Here is a 19,710-nt window from a genome sequence, read left to right as displayed (position 1 = left end):
TGCTCATGCTCACTGCTCCACCATGTTTACATATATCACATTTATTACATAGAAAGAGGCCTTTTAAGTGCCCTCTATACACATAAAAAGTTGGCTGAGTTGAAAGCAGGTCAACAGAGGTGGCTTTCTACTTTTGAGTTATTAATTTACAAAGCCGTTTGTGCTGTGTAGTGTGACTAAGGTGTGCAGTTTATTAACTTCATAAAAGGGCGAGAGGAAGGCAATCAGTAGTTCCTCCTTTCCACACAGCAGCAAGGAGTCTTTGTGGCTTTGATCTCCATCACGGCTAAATGTCTTCTGTGAGACAGAGAGCTGCTGGGAACAGGACCACATCAATTATTAACTCTCTTTCTCTCCTTGCATGCGAGCAAATGACAGCAGGTTTGTTTGCTCTCTGTTTATTCTCTCCTCTGATCCTTAATGAAAACTCCTATACCATCTAGTAGAGTATACATGTCACAAGACTGGAAGAGATGTAGTGAAATATGAAATCTAAATATAATGGATGTAGCTGAAGAGTGAAATTATATTTAGAGTAACTAAAAAAGTAAATCAATTATCTGAAGTAAATTAAGGTGTATTTCAACATTTACTTATCTGTGCCACATCCTTTAACTGAAGATTGATTACATGTTAATAATTTACATTTACATTAACTCTTTTTATTTTTAGGTTAAGTTCAGCATTTTGATCTTTACTGTGCTCCTTTCAAGAATTTTGTATCCCTATCAAAAGCATTTCACTGTATCATATTATCAGTGGCCACTAGATGGAGCTAATTTATTTCCAACCTCAGTCATGAGCCCTGAAAGCATTTGATCAACTGTAAAAAAAAATCACTCTTTCACAGAAGCAAACTGATGGATACATGAACAACTCCTCTCATCTTAATCTTATCTTTTAAAAATTTAAATAATAAATGTATGCCTATATGTTGTGGTGTGTTCAGCATGTTTTAATAAAATATAATCTCAACAATCCCAATTCTCCAAATACTGCATTCGTGAAATATGATTTCATGTCCCTGTGTTGCAGGCATTTGTTCAGAAGCAATGAAATGTTGTCAGTTAGAAGGCAAAATCTAAGTATCCAAACATTTAAATTGGCTTGCGCAAATAAATAGATTTGTGAGAGTTTTAAAAAACGACAATAAGTGTTTAAAGAACACTTTTATATAATGTAATGTTATGTAATGTAATATAATATAATATACAGTGTTGGGGAGTAGTTATATGTATTGGTATTATGTAATTTAATTACAAAATAAATGTAACTGTAATCAGTTACAGTTACTGAGAAAAAATGGATTAAAAAGATTTTTAGAGATTTAAAGATTACTTCCAAATATTTTCACACACACCCACAGATTAAAATATGAGAAACCAGTGTTTCTGGCATTTAGGACACAGAATAGGGCACATGCTTATTTGATATTCTATTTGGGTTTATATGTATGCTTTATTTTTTATTTTATTTTCTGTTAGATGCCAATACTTCCTGTCATAGCTCTGCAAAGATTTGATTTCAAAAACAGTAACATAGCTATTAAACTATTTCTTGATAAGATGTTAAATCTGTATTTAATCTCAGAACGATCTCAAAGTGAAAAGAGGTGCTAAAGTCTGATTTTGAGGTGGCTGTGCTTTGACAGTGTTAGCCCTGCCTGGTTTAATGTTTCAAAATGATTATAAATTGAAAATATTTGTTAGAAATTTAGAAATGTAATCAGTTACATTACTTTAATAAAGAAATTGAAATAGTTATGTAGGCCTACTTATTATATTTTAAATAGGGTAACTTGTAATCTGTAACCTATTATATTTCCAAAGTAACCTTCCCAAAACTGATATATAATATAATATAATATAATATAATATAATATAATATAATATAATATAATATAATATAATATAACCCTCTACTGCAGGGCTTTCCAAACTCATTCCTGGAGGGCCGGTGTCCTGCAGAGTTTAGCTCCAACTTGCCTCAACACACCTGCATGGAAGCTGCCTAGTAAGAGCTTGATTAGCTGCTTCAGGTGTGTTTAATTAGGGTTGGAGCTAACTCTGCAGGACACCGGCCCTCCATCATTTGCCCGTATGTATTGTCAATGGGAAATCCACTTTAGGGATGGGAGCTGTGGACCCCTGCTTCCTTACCCCTTATTGCACGCTGCTGTCTCAGAAAAACTTAATTTCTGAACATGCAAAATAAAATAAAAAATCCATAAAACCTGACAAAAGTCTTCTTTGCACCACACACACACACACACGCGCGCATATTTATTTATGTACAGTTCATGTTATTTTAAATAAGATTACTAAATCAAATAATCTTGCTTTCTTCTCACACCATGTGCTTCTGTGACCATGTGTCAGAACAGGACGTCCCACCTTCAAATGGTGCTTGATAGTGACTCCCACACCTTATTGGACTGTTCTTTGATACTTTTCAAACATTTTAATTGGTTGCAATCATTTAAAAAACGTACTGAACATGGGGCATAAGAAAAACTTTCCGTTGCCTGAGGACAATGCTATGCTGTATACAGGGATAATATAATAATACACGATTAATCCAGCAGGGGTCACTTCTGTCCTACAAGTTCGGCCAGCTCACCAAAACAAACACACGCCCTTGCAGCAGACATTTTAATCCATCCCAGAGCGAGTGAACGTAGACGTGTGTATCATCGTCTCTCTCGGGTCGGGGTTTGATTGCTACAGTCTGACGCGTCTGTGTGGGTTATTTTCGCTCTGCTTCCCCGATGTGCTGCTGTCACTGGATTATAAACACAGACATGATCACATCTACGGACGGGATCGAATGTGGACGCACACGTGAATATTTAACGTGCTGGATGAGAGTCTGCGTGTAGTTTCGGCGAGATAATGAAGATGTGTAATGGTAAGATTGCGCTCACGCCCATCATCCTCATCTATCTCTGTGTGTCGTTGCTATAAACCGCATCCCTGTCTCAAGACACAGACGAGTATCATAGCAACCGCAAATCTTCCGTGTCAGTGATGCCCGGTGTCTTTCATCGTCCGTGGATGCTTTATAATATCTTTTAATTCCTGATGCTGTGTCATGAGATTGATATGCTGCTGGTAGTTGACTGACAGCTGTTAAATGAGTTACGAAGAGTAAGGTGATGGCATCATTAGGTAATATCATGGTATTGGATGATTAACATATTCATTTATTATTACATGCCACTTAAAAACACTAGGAAGAACAGTAGGTACTCTGCTGTTACCATGTTATTTGTGCTTAAACCGTGGTGTTATTAGCATGTTACATGTCTAGAATGTTTTGATGCCATGCCCAAAGCCACGATAGTACTTTTATTAGTGATTTCTTTTAGATCCATTATGGGTTTTTTTTCATCAGGAAACATATTTTGGAGTTTAGATGATCAGGTTATGGACTGACCCTTATGGTAACTATATTTGACATAGTAACCATAGTTTTCAAATTACCATAGATTCCACAGAAATTTTTACAGTAAAATTGTGGTAACTTGCCCTCAGCCACCTGTTATCATCAAAATCAGCAGTGAAAAATAATGACAGAAAGATTTTGTGAGTTTTTCACATAATATCCGTCCCTAACATAAAGCCTAAGAAATCGATACCATGTGTCTGTTTTATGTGTAGACCTTAGAGAATATGTTTGTGTCAGATGTGTTGGATACATTTTCTAGGATTGTAATTCTTCTCAGTGCTTTAAAAATAGTAAAGATCTTGTTTGCATTTCAAACACAAGATACAAGGCCAGGATGATTGGTGATATGCTAAATACCTGTTTCAACAGTTGTTTGTGCATGCTTTCTATGTTTCAAACAATGCATAGCATTGAATGCCAAGATACGCTTAGTTCAATTTTAGATTATTTAGACATACTCAGACAGTGCCCTTTACATATCAGATGATAATTCAGATACATTTACTGTTAAAAGAAGTTGTGGTTATGTGACATCCATATTTCAGTCTTGAGTCAGCTCTTAATATGTAGATAATATATTGTGCCACACCACTAACATACAATAAATTGTACATACATATTGTTTAAAATACAGTTCAGTTTAAAAACAGTGTTGGTGTTGCAAGATGTGATTCAGCTGTAAAGCAGCTCTACAGAAGATAATAGTGAAGTCATTGAGCCTAATTCGATTCAAGTTCATTGTGTCAGTGGGATCAGTGTAGTAATATCAATACATTTTTTAATAAGTTAGGTGACTTTCAGCCCTCAACTAAGTGAGCCACAGGTGAAAGTGGCAGGGAAACCAAACTCCACGAGGTGACAGAAATGGGGGGAAAAAATCTTGGGAGAAAACAGGTTCAGTTGGGGATCCAGTTCTCCTCTGGCCTAAGCAAACAAACACGGTGTGATTTTGATTGAGGAAGCAGGTAGTAGATGACTGATTGTGTCTCAACTTGTCCTGGCGTGATGTGTTCATAGCTGGTTTGCTGAGGCTCTGCCCCAAAGGCCTCGTCTCATTGAGGTTTTTGCTGGCTATGAAGGGCTGTGTTGTGGTCATTTCTGTATGCAGGTCCACCATCTGGTCTAGATACAGACCGGATTCGGTTAACTACGGTAACCTTGGGATAAGGATGAGACAGACAGACTAATGTAAGTGTAGATGCCATTCTGCTTATGATGTAACAAGCACATTGGGAGTTTAGGGGTAGTGGCCCCGCTTCTGGTTGCCAGTTCCCTGTATCACATACATTCTGTAGAGATTTATGTCTCTCTCTTTCACACACACACACACACGCAGAGCTCATTAAAGTTGCATGAGTGTTGTCTGTATGTTTGTATATGTTGAGTGGCAGGATGAAAACAGAGCTCTCAGCAGCCTGAACGCGTTAACCTGCCTTGTGTAAGACACCAGAACAAACAGCCTGAGTGCACATCTGAACACACTGAAGGAGCACTGAGCGCTCTGTAGACTTTGACCAGCTGCTCTGCATGCGGCTCACAGGCTGCTCTGTTATTGCTCAGGAGACTTCTCAGTTACTGAGTCAATTGTTGACATGCAATACGAATACAGAGCTAATGTGGGTCAAATCATTTGTTCTTGGGAGCATTAGATGAGAAATGCTTGAGTGATTTATATGCATTGATTTTTCTGCATGCCATATACAGCTACTGTTGTTGATATTGCCGTTGCTGGTGGAGCGTTTTGAACTATAATATGCAGCATGAAGTGGGGTAATACATGAAATTGCCTGTGATCTTCAGTAACGATGATATAAACTGTAATATAGTGTTGTGTGTCTGTGCCATCCACAGGCTTCTGAAGTGTGATCCATGACGCCATGCTAAGACACGGTTGCAGGTGGAGACTAAATATGGCCGTGGTCTCAACGTAAGTGCTAAAATTGTGTTTCTGAACTTGTATTGATTCCAGTCAACTTTAGGGAATTGATCCACTAACCTGCTCTTGTTTTCACATTCAGTATGATTTTCACACCATACATGAGTGCCAGATAGATTTGTGTGTTTCACATTCATCATTCAATGCAGTATAAGCAGCAGGGTTAATGGAATAGTTCATTCATAAAGTATGATTTGAAGTTTCAGTCTCCACTGGGCTAGAGTAAAATAACGGGATTACAAAATATATTGCAAGATATATAAACTACCTTATTAAATAACTCCCACTCGACCGAGCTGCTGTTCACTCTTCCCTCAAACTAGAGCATGCTCTTCTCATTAAAAGTGAAGGGTTGCTAGATATTACTAAAAATCAACCTGGTTTAACTGACCCCAGTTATTGTGTTGTGTGTTAGAGGAAATATTCTCAAAACTGAACCAGCCAAATATATATATATATATATCTGACTACATTGGGACTACAGTTTTAAACTACAAAGGGGCACAAAGTCTTTAAAATAAAACTAGTTTTAAACTGCTTGAACTAAAGTCGGAGCACATATTATTCTCATCAAGCCAAACAAATTCCAAAATGAATTAGTTCACCATTAGCTCCGCCCTTCAGGAAGTGTGGAATGTTTGAAATTTGCAAGCAGTGTGAAATTAATGGGAAAAAAGGGAACTAGGATGTCTCAAATCTTCTATGTGCTTTGTTTGATTTAGATAAATTGCTGCTCTGTGTTTGGTCATGGGCCCTGATCACAAAGATGTGGCTATTGTGGGTCACAGTCATAGAGCCACCAGCAGGCAAATGGAAGTGTGGCACTAAAAGGCTTTGAAATAATACTCTTGGATTTACCTGCTTAGGCCCCGATCAGACAGAACGCGGTTTTTGCAGTGAGAGGTGCCTTTTTTCAGTTGTTTCTGTTGGCAGTGAGCGTTTTGCGCGCTGTTTATGCGCCTCGGGCGCCTCGCGTTTTAGCCGCCTGCTGTGCCTCACGTTTTTACAGGAGCGCTTGAGCGCCTGAAGTTGAAAAAAAGCAACTCTGTTGTGGTGATGAAAGTTTACCGTTGCTTAGAAAGTCCGGAGACTGTAATGATGGTAGAGAATTTTTGTTGTGTCTGTTGCGGGTTACCCGAAGCTGTATTTTTTAAGGTTTCTGCTAATATAACAGTAACCACAAAAACCAAAGATTTTAGAGCGCTTGCGTTATTTAATCCCTTGATTAGACTGACAGGACAGCTGATTTGGTGGTTACCCTGCAACATAAAAAAAACACAGCGCACTGCTCTTTTTTAAAAAGTCACAAAAAAAAGTGCGGTGCGCCTCGTGTTTTCAGACCTAAAAAAACGCGTCATACACAGTCAGCTGTAAATGACTGATTATGCATGTGCCCAGTGTGCCCTGTTTTCCCGGAGCCAGCGGGTAGCGATCGCTGCTTGCAGCAATATTGTTTTTTGTTTTTTTTACTTTACAGTCCATAGTTACTGTATATTTTTAATTGTATGGAAAAGAGCAGTGTGACAATTATGTTACAAATGTGCATGTATGGTATAAATGATGACAGAATTTTTTGTTGTTGTTTGTTCTTTAAATGAGCACATGTAACTGATAATAGAGTAGATGGTATACTGCTGATTTTACTGTGTACATGTTTGAGGTTTGGTGTGTTGAAAACAGAAGCTCATGAATTGCCACAGTTGTGTTCCTCTTCCTGTTCGTTTTAGTTTGCCTTTGTCTCATTACAGTGATAGGGGGATTTATGACAAAATAGCTGTAATGGAGAAACTCTTTAGTGAGGACATGATCTGATAACGGGCAGAGAGCTCTTTATTCAACTGTGATATAAAGCATATCAATATTTAAATGCTCTTTATGTATGTGAAAGGGAGTGAGCCGTGTATGTGTCTGACTCAGCATGTGTGTTAAAATGTGCTGTACAGTTAAAGAAAAATCCCAGATCACATGTAGTGTTAAAGTAACACTATAGGACATTGTATTCAAGTCTGTGGGGAAAGACATTCTGTAAGATATGTAAGCAGAAATGTGAATCTCATATTTTTGCTTATATAAATTTTTCTGTATGTGTGTATTTTGAGCTGTCTTAATTAAAGGCTTTAGCAGTAGAACTACTGCTCTAGGTGGAGGCTGTTTGTTCTGTGTAAACAGTGATTCACGGATACTGTAGTTGCGTCATGTTTATTTCTGGAAACACTTATATTATCAGAGCATGAGTGAGCAAAACTAACCAGCTGGTCATTACAGGAGTTGAAATATTGGATATAACTGTAGATAACAGGGTTTGTGTGTGATTTTTATCACATTAATCTCATGTTTACATGTGTAATGTTTAAGTGTTAGGTTATGCTTTTGACGCAGTGCATATTTGTTTATTTATTACCATTGTAAGTGTTTTTCCATAAACATGTTTCTCGGTTCATGTGGCCGTACATGAATCAGGCTCCTTTTAACTAACTCTTAAGGAGTGTTTAAACAAATTTCATAGCAGGTTAGCATGGGATCAGTCTGTGGTTAATTCCTCTTAAACCATGGCCTCGTGAGGTTCATCAGGTCTCTAGACATGTACACTTAATGAGCTCATTATATAGAGCAGAGCCTGTGGGACACTGAACTCACTCATCTCTGTATCCATAGTTACTGCTGCTTTTTTCCATCCTCAATTCATAATTAACAAATATTCATTGTCATTCAGGTCACAGAGTTGCTTTTAGTTTTGCAGTATATTTGCACAGTTCTTGTTTTAGTCAAGACATGAATGAAGCTGAACAGTATTATCATGCATCATTATAAAGTCAAAATACAGAAAAATTTGATAAGCGTATTAAACTAATTATTGGATTCTTTTGCTAGTAATAAATATAGACACTAGAAGTAGTCAATATAAAATCAAAATTGATACCCTTTTCTTTATAAATAAATATCCCAGGCTTTTTATTGTGTATATTAGTCTAGAGAAAATAAAATATTTTTGTCATGTAATCTTTCATCAGAATATAATAACATTCTCTGCCTCTGAAACAACTTTTCTGTTCTGTTCTAAGTTGTTGCTTAATCAGGCATACTGACTTTTTTGAGGTCAAATGTACTTTCCAGTCAACGTCTCATGACCTTTTCCCCATAATATGTATGACACTGTAATGTGATACTGTTTAGCCTATTTTTTAGGAGCATTTTCCTCTTGTAACATTATTTTCATGACAACAATTTTTTCCTTAAACGTTGCAGTGCTATTACTAAACTCACTTTTATTGTCATTACAACATTTACAGGCAAATGATGTGTGAAAACCTTGGGTGTGTGATCCAGTCATCGCAGCTGTACAAATAAACAATAAAGCTTAAATACACTTAACACAATACAATAGACAGAGGAATGATAAACAGTGGGGCAAATAAGTATTTGATACATTGCCGAAGTTTTCCCACTTACAAAGAATGGAGAGATCTGTAATTTTCATCGTAGGTACACCTCAACTGTGAGAGACAGAATATTTAAAACAAATCCAGAAAATCACATTGTATGATTTTTGAATAATTAATTTCCATTTTATTGTATGAAATAAGTATTTGATCACCTACCAACCAGCAAGAATTCTGGCTCTCACAGACCTGTTAGTTTGTCTTTAAGAAGCCCTCCTATCCTCCAGTCATTACCTGTATTAATTGCACCTGTTTGAACTCGTTACCTGTATAAAAGACACCTGTTCACTAGGGGTGGCACGGTACACAGATGTCACGGTTCGGTACGTACCTCGGTTCGGGGGTCACGGTTCGATACAATTTCGGTACAACAGGGAAAAAAAAGACATCTACTTTGCTCAGTTTCTTTTATTTTGATGTGAAAATGCTAAATATTATTACATGTTATATATATAAAATCTGTTTTGTTTTCATTGTGAGTGTACACAAATAAAAGCAGACCTTTAACTACAAGCAACAGTACAAATAAAAATACAATAGAGTAAAGATACAAATAAAATAATCAGTGATTTTCAGGGGTTTTTTTAGGTACAGAAATTGAAGTACGATTAAAGTAATCAAAGGTAAAACAGCATTGCATATTTGACTGTATAAATTAAAGATTACTCTTTATTAAAGTTACAAAAGCGATTCAATCAAGAGCAGTGAGTGATTTCTTTGTTGTTGCTGTTTATTTAATATTAACTGTCACTTTAAGAGAAAGCACTGATACTGTACGCCCAGCCGGCTATGTCTGCAATAGGATACTTACCAAGACGGGCATTTTGACAGAATTTTGTGTGAATTTATCCATTAAAACACAATACTTCAGAGAGAGCTTCATATTTGCGCGCGTTCTGAGGCGCAGGTTTGTGCGCTTCTGATGAGCGCACGCACAAATCTTCTCACTGCGCGCGCGAGCTCGCGTCCTTTGGCTCTTAAATATTTGAGCTGGCAAAGCTTACATGACTTTAGTCTAAACACCGATATCAACGTGTGCTGTTCAGGTCTCACCTGTGCGCGCGCTATCAGCACCGGGTGATGACAGAATAAATGCTCATATTCCAGCATACGGCACTCGCATTGAACAAGAGTGAATGATTTGTCCACTTATTTTATTTTTTTTCTTTCTCATCGCTGTTGTTATAATGTACTGGGAAGCCAGAATGCGCATCCATTAACAGAAACATACATTAGCCGAACCCTATTTGTTTTACGTGTTATTTATAACAAACCACATGCGTTGTCAGAATTCAGTTGAACCGCGGTCCTAGCGCGTGCCGAACCGTGTGTGGAGAACCGTGCGGTTCGGTTTTTTTCCGCGAACCGTGCCACCCCTACTGTTCACACACTCAATCAATCAGACTCCAACCTCTCCACTATGGGCAAGACCAAAGTGCTGTCTAAGGACACTAGGGACAAAATTGTAGACCTGCACAAGGCTGGGATGGGCTACAGGACAATAGGCAAACAGCTTGGTGAGAAGGCAACAACTGTTGGTGCAATTATTAGAAAATGAAAGAAATTCAAGATGACTGTCAATCTCCCTCGGACTGGGGCTCCATGCAAGATCTCGCCTCGTGGAGTAACAATGATCCTGAGAAAGGTGAGGGATCAGCCTAGAACTACACGGGAGGACCTGGTCAATGACCTAAAGAGAGCTGGGACCACAGTCGCAACGGTTACATTAGTAACACACTACACCGTCATGGATTAAAATCCTGCAGCACGCGCAAGGTCTCCCTGCTCAAGCCAGCACATGTCCGGGCCCGTCTGAAGTTTGCCAAAGACCATCTGGATGATGCAGAGGAAGCATGGGAGAAGGTCATGTGGTCAGATGAGACCAAAATATAACCTTTTGGTATAAACTCCACTTGCCGTGTCTGGAGGAAGAAGAAGGATGAGTACAATCCCAAGAACACCATCCCAACCATGAAGCATGGGGGTGGAAACATCATGCTTTGGGGGTGCTTTTCTGCAAAGGGGACAGGACGACTGCACCGTATTGAGGGGAGGATGGATGGGGCCATGTATCGCGAGATTTTGGGCAACAACCTCCTTCCCTCAGTAAGAGCATTGAAGATGGGTCGTGGATGGGTCTTCCAGCATGACAATGACCCCAAACACGCAGCAAGGGCAACTAAGGAGTGGCTCCGTAAAAAGCATTTCAAGGTCCTGGAGTGGCCTAGCCAGTCTCCAGACCTGAACCCAATAGAAAATCTATGGAGGGAGCTGAGACTTTGTGTTGCCCAGCGACAGCCCCAAAACCTGAAAGATCTGGAGAAGACCTGTATGGAGGAGTGGGCCAAAATCCCTGCTGCAGTGTGTGCAAACCTGGTCAAGAACTACAGGAAACATCTGACCTCTGTAATTGTAAACAAAGGTTCCTGTACCAAATATTAATATAAAAATATATTTATATTGTATCAAATAATTATTTCATGCAATAAAATGGAAATTAATTATTCAAAAATCATACAATGTGATTTTCTGGATTTTTTTTTTATATTCTGTCTCTCACAGTTGAGATGTACCTACGATGAAAATTACAGATCTCTCCATTGAATAGAACATTAGTTCACCTATTTCACCGTACTTTCTATGTATATGAAAAACACTTGTGATGTGGACATCAAAATGGGACGTCTTGTCTTTGGCCCACATATATCACAATACACATTGTGCAAAGAGATTGCCAGAAAGGTCAGTAGCATTGATATGCACAGTATACATATAGTGTGCAGTGTTATGTGGCATGTGCTGTTGTTAGGTGTGTAGTGTTGTCTGCACTGGCTCTGTTGTGCTGTATCACCAGTCTGATAGCCTGAGGGAAGAAGCTGTCCATGATATATGCCTGGATGTTTTACTTCTGAGTCATTTTGTAATGTTCATTATTCTCAATAGTGATTCCAAGTACTTAAATACAGTTGTTGTTTTTTTTTTTAATAAAGAGAGTAAATTACAGGCAGTGCAACAAATACTGCAATGATGCAAAACACTTTACTGTTTAAATAATCAAAAATTATTTTGTCACATTTCAATAATCACAGTGAGAGAGTGCTAATTTCATATAAAAAATAATGTAATAATGCGAAGAAAAAAAATTAATAAATAGCAAAACCAACCTAATAGGACTTAAAATACTCTTCATTAATGTTTTGTCAGTTATATAATTCATTTAATTTCTAGACCACAAAAATAACCGTCTGTAACTTTCCCTGTCTTGACCTAAACCGTCACTGTGGTCACGGCTTTTACCTTACTGAGGGAAGAGGTGGGGGTTTGGCTTTATAGACTGTAAACTCATTTGCTTTTAGGCCAGAGGACCGTTAGGGTTTGCAGATTTGAGACAGAAAATTTGAGTATATATGTGCGGTGTCCTCAAAAATGCAAATGTAGGTGGTTTTGTCTATAGCATACTGCTTTTCGGTACTTATGAAAGGTCTATATGTGTTTTCGTGCATATTGTGTGTATGTATTTCTGGCACTGTGAAGCAGAGCAGGTGTGTTTTATTACATAATACAAACAGTTATATCAGAGCTAAAGTGGGCAGAGAGCGCTGCTGCACCTGGCCTGCCGCTTTGCATCTGTCTCACTCTCTCTTTCTCTCTGTTTCTGTTCTGCTCAGAATAGTCATCTGATTGTTCACACTTCAAATCCGTTTACAGGCCTTTAGATCCCTGCATTTTGTGTTTGTCTGTATCATATTTTGTGTGATTTCATATCAGTGATGTGTCTTTGTGCTAGTTCTGATAGCAGACCAGTTAACCTCTAGCCAAACTCTGCTGATACCATTCCTTATTTTAGACATTTCTGAGCACCCAAGCATTGACAAATATTCCAAGCCTTCCAAAGACAAACTATAGTTTTGTGTGAGGAACAAGTGATTACTGTTTCCATCTGCTGTAATGCTCAAATCAAAATCACATTAGGTTTGTTGGACTTTGCCTGGATTTAACTGACTGGTGAGATTTGCTGCTTGGAAACACAAGAATGTCTGAGCTACGTGGTAAACAGTCCCGTTGGCTGTATAACAATGAACATAAGAATGTTTGGAAATGGCCGTTCTGAATGGGCTTGTTAGGGCGTTGCACCGCTAATGAGGCTAAAGTTAATGTCATTGTATTCACACAGACCAGAGTAATGTCGTCATACCCAAAACCGTGTGACCTGGCCTGAACCTAAAACACTCACTCTCTGTATAATTCATAACTGTGCCCAGAGGTAGTAACGAGTTACATTTACTTTGTTACATTTACTCGAGTACATTTTTTGGGTAACTAAAATGGGTACTTTTACTCTTACTCATGTATATTTTTAGAGAAAAAACGGTACTTTTACTTCGTTACTGTGGGCAACTCTCCTCTCGTTACTGTATCTTAATGCAATACAAGTTAAAAATGCTTCGGTTTATTCCAAACGCGCCGTCTACTTTTCTCTGGGCAATGAACGATGCCCATTCGCGAATGATTCATTATTTTGAGTCGATTCTGTTTAAAGGCTTTATCAAACCAATTGGCAAACCAGTGAATCGGTTCGCGAATCAGTTTGAATGATTCGTTCAGTTCCCTGCCGCACGCGCTGAGTCTCTGAAGCGGTTCTCACTCAGATAACAGAGAGTTTAAGAACATCAAGAGCGTTGAAGACGTGGCTTTGGATCTACAGTCAGTTGAAAGCAAATCTGCAAAGGCTTGTTTGCTAGAGCTATATAAAGATCTTTATTAGATGAACACCGCGTGTGCTGTCTACTGTTCCACAGGTATAGGCCACGATACCACTATGACATTACCAGTTTGTTGTACATGTACCTTACATTAAATACAATGTATAATTTATACATTAAATAAGCTGTCACAGAGTATGAAATGAACACCCGCGGAACCCGCGTTAGCTCTGCGCAGCGGCGCGCGGCCTGTTCTAGACACAATTAATATTCATATTTTTACAATATTTAACGTTACGCTTGCAAAAATATAGGCTACATTTGTTTACATTTTGCAGAACAGAAGCTCCGTCAATATGCATTTGTTTCGTTATGTTCAGAGCAGTCATGTGAGGCGTTTTCAGAGGTTATAGGATAATACATAATTAATTTACTTTAAAATATAATTTAATTCAGTGATGCAAATCAGAATTTTCATCAGCTGTTACTCCAGTTTTCGGAGTCATATGATCCTTCAGAAATCATTATAATATATCGATTTATTACCAGTGTTGGAAACAGTTTTGCTGCGTAATATTTTTTGGAACCTGTGACATTTTGTTCAGTATTCTTTGATGAATAGAAAGCTAAAAAGAGCAGCACTGATAATAAATCAACATGATTTCTGAAGGATTATGTGACTCTGCAGACTGGGGTAAAGGCTAATGAAAATTCTGATTTGCATCACTGAAATAAATTACATTAAAATATATATATATATTTTTTTTTTTTTGAACGGCTGTGTGTGTGTGTCTGTGTGTGTGTATACACATACACATTACATAAATGTAATCTATATATCTAAATAAAAATAGACTATATTCAGTACCTATATGATCCAAAGTAACTAGTAACTAACTACTTGAGTAGTTTTTTTTATCCGATACTTTTGTACTCTTACTCAAGTAACTATTCAGACTATTACTTTTACTTTTACTTGAGTAAATATTTCTAGAAGTACTTTTACTTTTACTTGAGTACAGTTTTTGGGTACTCTACCCACCTCTGACTATGCCTTTATTATGCACAATACAATACGATGATTGTTCTCCTGTTGTGTTGTTGCAGGAGAATCCAAAGTATAAGCTGTAAAGGCTGCGCACCTTTTCTGGAAAGGAGGCGGAGGCAGTAGCTCATTTGCATTTAAAGAGACAAACATGAGTTTGACAAACAGCTTGTTTTTGCTTCCACCCAAAAAGGGGCATTCAGGGCATGGTATAATAAATGATCTGTGGGTTATTTTTAGCAGAAACCTTTTCTTGTCGAAAGGGGTATATTAGGTCCCCTTCAAGTTTAACACTGTTTCTCGCATAAATATTATCATATGACTTTAGACAACTTGGAATGCTACACTAATGCTACAGGGAAGTGGTGGCCTAATGGTTAGAGAGTCGGACTCGTAATCCAAAGGTTGCGGGTTCGAGTCTCCGGCCGGCAGGAATTGTAGGTGGGGGAGTGAATGTCCAGCGCTCTCTCCACCCTCAATACCACGACTGAGGTGCCCTTGAGCAAGGCACCGAACCCCCAACTGCTCCCCGGGCGCCGCAGCATAAATGGCTGCCCACTGCTCCGGGTGTGTGTTCACGGTGTGTGTGTGTGTTCACTGCTGTGTGTGTGCACGTTGGATGGGTTAAATGTAGAGCACGAATTCCGAGTATGGGCTGAATGTTATTTAACTCACTTCACTATAAGTTTGTAATACTTTTATAATGTTTTTGGTCAAAGTTTGTAATAAACACCTTTTTATCTGCCTGTTACATGTTTTCTATAGATTTACCACAGACCCTGTGTGTCTGGCAAGATGACATTTTGGTTCAGCTCATTCTCAATTGCTCGCCTGGCTGTCAGACAAAGGTGCTTAGCATCTCCTCAGTAATCTGAGTCTAGCTGATGCTTGATACATCAGCGCTGCCTGTAAATCCTCAGCATCTCCTTTACTCTGAGCATGAGATGAGATTTATGGGAGATGAGCAAGCACTCATTCAGCTTCTTCACATCTGCTGTGCTCTCTCTTACTGAAGCATCTGGATATGTGATGTGATTGTGAGTACTAAAGATACAAATTTAAAAATCATTCAAGTACAAATAAAATATACAGTTATTTTCCAAACACTGATGTGGCTGTATCTGACTAAGATAAAGGGGAAAAAATCATCTTAATCATTTAAATATTTTAACTTTATATCAAAGCATAGAAATCAGCATTTTACTTTATATCTGCAGCCACACCTTTGGTTGTCAATTTATCCACGTGAATTGTAATTTTAAATACTTTTTTGTTTACCCATCTTGATTGTTTATTAGTAATACTATATATTATTAAACTATTAAAAAGTTTCCGCAGTGCTTGTTCTCACATGTTCTTGAACAAGTTCACTAAAATGGTTAAAAGTAGTTGTTTCTTTGAAATTGTTTTTGATGTTACCAGCGCTCACAGTAACACGTACCTCTGTTGGGTACTTTTATAATATATATGATACTCAAACACTGATATCTTGCTGACCAAAAACTGAAATCCAATCTCTGTGCAGGAATATTGGATCCAGTATCCTTAACAAAAGCACGTCTGAAGACATCCATTTTGTCAGGTATCCAAAACTTACAGCAGATTGCAAGAAGAATGCAAGCTTAATACCCGTCCATGAGCATTATTTATTTAGAGCACACTTTTATGTATACCGGCTTTAAGCTATACTTATCTAGATTACAAAAAGGTTAGGATCATACATTTTTTGAGGTATACTCACACATATTAGCACCATTTGTTGTTTGCTTTTGGGATCTTTTTTGATTTGCTTTAGATATCAGACTTAACTGGATAAACATATGGATAAATATTTTCAGACATATGTTTATGTCTTTTAAATTTTCTGTTTTATGTGTTGTCTGTGTTACATGTATGAAGCAGGTTATGTTAGCCACCTGTCAGTTTCTCTATATTTACAATATTATTTATATCTGGTTACTCTAGTTCTCGTTCTCATTTCTCCTCCAGTATCTCTTCTGTTATCCAGGAAATTCAAATTCTTTTTAAAGTTTTCTCTTTATATCAATTTTAATAAAAAAGTTAGGAACTTTCTAAAGAAATGTTTTGGGGAATAAAAAACGTTCTTCTCTTCGTTCTTAAGTTAGCAAATAAGAAGAAAATAGTAGTAAGAGGAATTTTATTCTTAAAGGGATAGTTCACCCAAAAATGTAAATTCTGTCATCATTTACTCCCCCCTCAAGTAGTTCCAAACCTATATGAATGTCTTTGTTCCGCCGAACACAAAGCAAGATATTTTGAACCAAGTTTGTAAACAGGCTGTTTTGGGGCACCATTGACTTCCATAGTAGGAAAAAAAAAATACTATGGGAGTCAATGGTGCCCCAGAACTGCTCTGTTTCCCACATTCTTCAGAATAACTTCCTTTGTGTTCAGCAGAACAAAGACATTCATGATGATGAAAGAATTTTCATTTTTGGGTGAACTATCCCTTTAAGTTTTGTAAATCCGACCCCTGGTCTCTCTTTTGGCAGTCAGATGTGTGATTTATGTATTGATTGAGCTTGAGTTTCCATTATGAAGATTGCTTTTAAAATATGAAAACGCAATATCGCGTTCATTATCGAAGGCGATATATCAGCAATAATGAAAGCGATATTGCGTAGCTTGTCAGTGAACTACGGCTCCGTGTATTAAATGCCGCTCCATTTGAAAACAGGTGATGGAGATTTAGCGCTAATCAAGGAACCGGCTTTACTGACGAGATGCGCATACATATCGCATGTGATATATATCGCCCAGCCCTCCGATATATTGCCCCAGAAATAATTACGATAAGCGATATTATTGTCATTTTACAGATCATTTTATGTCACTGAATATATAATCATGAAGTAACAGCATAATAATGCAAAAGGGCCTAGACACCTCCAAATGACAACAAACTTAAAATTTGTAAGAATATTTAGATCATGGAAATTAAGTATCTAAATATTAGATACCTTAAAAATCTTGAATAAATAGTAAATAAACATTTTCTAGCAAAAAGTGCAAAGTAACAAGTAGAAAAAAGAAAAATGCACAAAGAACTTGTATGGAGATTTTTCCATCTACAGATTTTTCACTGACCTTCTTTTCTCTGTAAATTAAGGGTGCACACTTTTGCTGAAAAACACAATTACTACTTAGCAGTCAGATGTCCGTATGCCCAAAGGCACAGATCCCCAAACAAGACCATATGTGACCCTGAACCAGAAAACCAGTAATAAGGGTCAATTTGTCGAAATTGAGATTTATACATTATCTGAACGATGAATAAATAAGCTTTCCATTGATGTTTGGTGTGTTAGGATAGGACAATATTTGGCTTAGATACAACTATTTAAAAATCTGGAATCTGAGGGTGCAAAAAAATCGAAATATTGAGAAAATCGCCTTTAAAGTTTGCATATTACTAATCAAAGTGTTGATATATTTGCGGTAGGAAATTTACAAAATATCTTCATGGAACATGATCTTTACTTGATATCCTAATGATTTTTGGCATAAAAGAAATAGCAATAATTTTGACCCATACAATGTATTTTTGGCTATTGCTACAAATGTACTCCAGCGACTTACGCCCCATTCACACGGGGCGTCGACGTCAATGCATCTCGTTTACTTTGAATGGAGTGATGTCAAGCGTTGCCGAACTGAATTGTTGGTCCGTCGAGTCGCTTCACTGGCGTTGCTCGTGACAGAAGTTGAAAACTTTTCAAATTTTCAAGCGGCAACGCAGGCGTCAGCCAATCAGATCGCCAGATACCCTAGCGTAGACGCTAGCCAATCCCATTCATGCAACACCAGAAAAGTATGTGATTGGCTGTTGTCACTATGACGGCGCGTCAGCACCAAGCTTCAGACACGCCCTCCATCAAGCGTTGGCGCCGACGCCTCGTGTGAATCCGGCGTTAAGACTGGTTTTGTGCTCCAGGGTCACATTTCTGCAGATTAAACTTTTTTTGTAGAAGCATTTTTTAAATTTGAACTAGCAACTCATGACTGCACCACGTTATGTACGAGAAGCTGCAAAAGACACAAGTGCAAGTGGAATGTACAAAACATGATGACATTCATTTTTAAGTAAATATAATGGGCGATATATTACGTCACCAAAAATGATTGAGGTCATGTACATATATTGCGTGATAAGTCGATATATTGATTATTGCGACAGGCCTAGTGTGTCCTGTTTCACCTTTCCAAAGAGGCAATATTTCACTTGCTAAAACCGCGGTGTTCCCATAATATTCAGATAGCTGTTTACCCATATTCACTCTCGGTTTTCCACACATGGTTTCATTCTTTTTCATCCCTGGGTTTCTTCCTGTCAGTGTTGGCATGACAACCGATCCACCTCACGGATGGCAGATGTGTGTCAGGAGCTGAATCTGTTTGTTCAGGAGAAATGGTGCACTCTTTATTACCTGTGATTGTTTCGTCTCACTGCTTGTCTGATGGAGGACATGTTGTTTTCATTTCCTGAACAGGTGGCTTTGCGTGGGCTCACAGGAAATGAATAAGTGATAAGCAGGAAATATTGAAATCGGTAATATTAGATGCCCAACACCTGAGCGCCTGAGTAACATGGCAGCTGAATGAGCTTATTTGCTTATTATTATTATTCATTGTCTTTTTATTTGTTAATTTATTATATTATTTAAACATTATATGCTGTCTTTAAAAATATGATTTTTCTGCTTACGTGCTTCTCCCCAAATGATGACTGAAGATAATTTTGTTATTGTGTTTGTTTTAAAGGGGGCATGAACTGAGAAAACCAAAATTCCCTTGATCTTTTGACATATAAGAGGTCATTGTACTATAAAATCATCCTGTACGTTTCAGAACTCAAAACTTTTTCGTTACTCTAAAAACAGCTTATATTGAAGCCAGTTTGCCAAAACGACAGCTTGTGGAATGTGCAACTCTATGACGTAATAGTGTAGTTAAACACTGTCTCCGCAGAAGATCAACGCCTGCCTCTACATCACTGCCTGTTTAGCCCCGCCCATGATTCTACATCACTGCCTGTTTAGCCCTGCCCACCGATTCGTGCATGTCATGTAAATAAAGAGAGAGGAGAACACGCAGATCTATGCATAAAACAATAAAGAT

General features: G+C 37.9%; 1 protein-coding gene across 4 annotated transcripts in view; it reads left to right on the top strand.

The window, feature by feature from the left end:
* Nucleotides 1-2,686: 2,686 nt before the first annotated feature.
* LOC306868667 (testis-expressed protein 2-like) overlaps nucleotides 2,687-19,710 on the top strand; it is a 56,057-nt gene continuing 39,033 nt past the window's right edge. Inside the window, exons 1-2 of one of the 4 annotated variants that reach the window (XM_079414950.1) lie at nucleotides 2,687-2,907; nucleotides 5,299-5,374. The gene's annotated coding sequence lies outside the window, so the exon portion shown is untranslated. The remainder of the gene's footprint in view (nucleotides 2,908-5,298; nucleotides 5,375-19,710) is intronic. The other 3 variants (XM_079414953.1, XM_079414951.1, XM_079414954.1) reach the window with 3 other exon arrangements.

This window comes from Barbus barbus (assembly GCF_936440315.1).
Source record: "Barbus barbus genome assembly, chromosome: 4".
NCBI classification, from domain to species: domain Eukaryota; kingdom Metazoa; phylum Chordata; class Actinopteri; order Cypriniformes; family Cyprinidae; genus Barbus; species Barbus barbus.
Note: the sequence above shows the minus strand (reverse complement) of the source record. Positions and strands in the feature narration are given on the sequence as shown.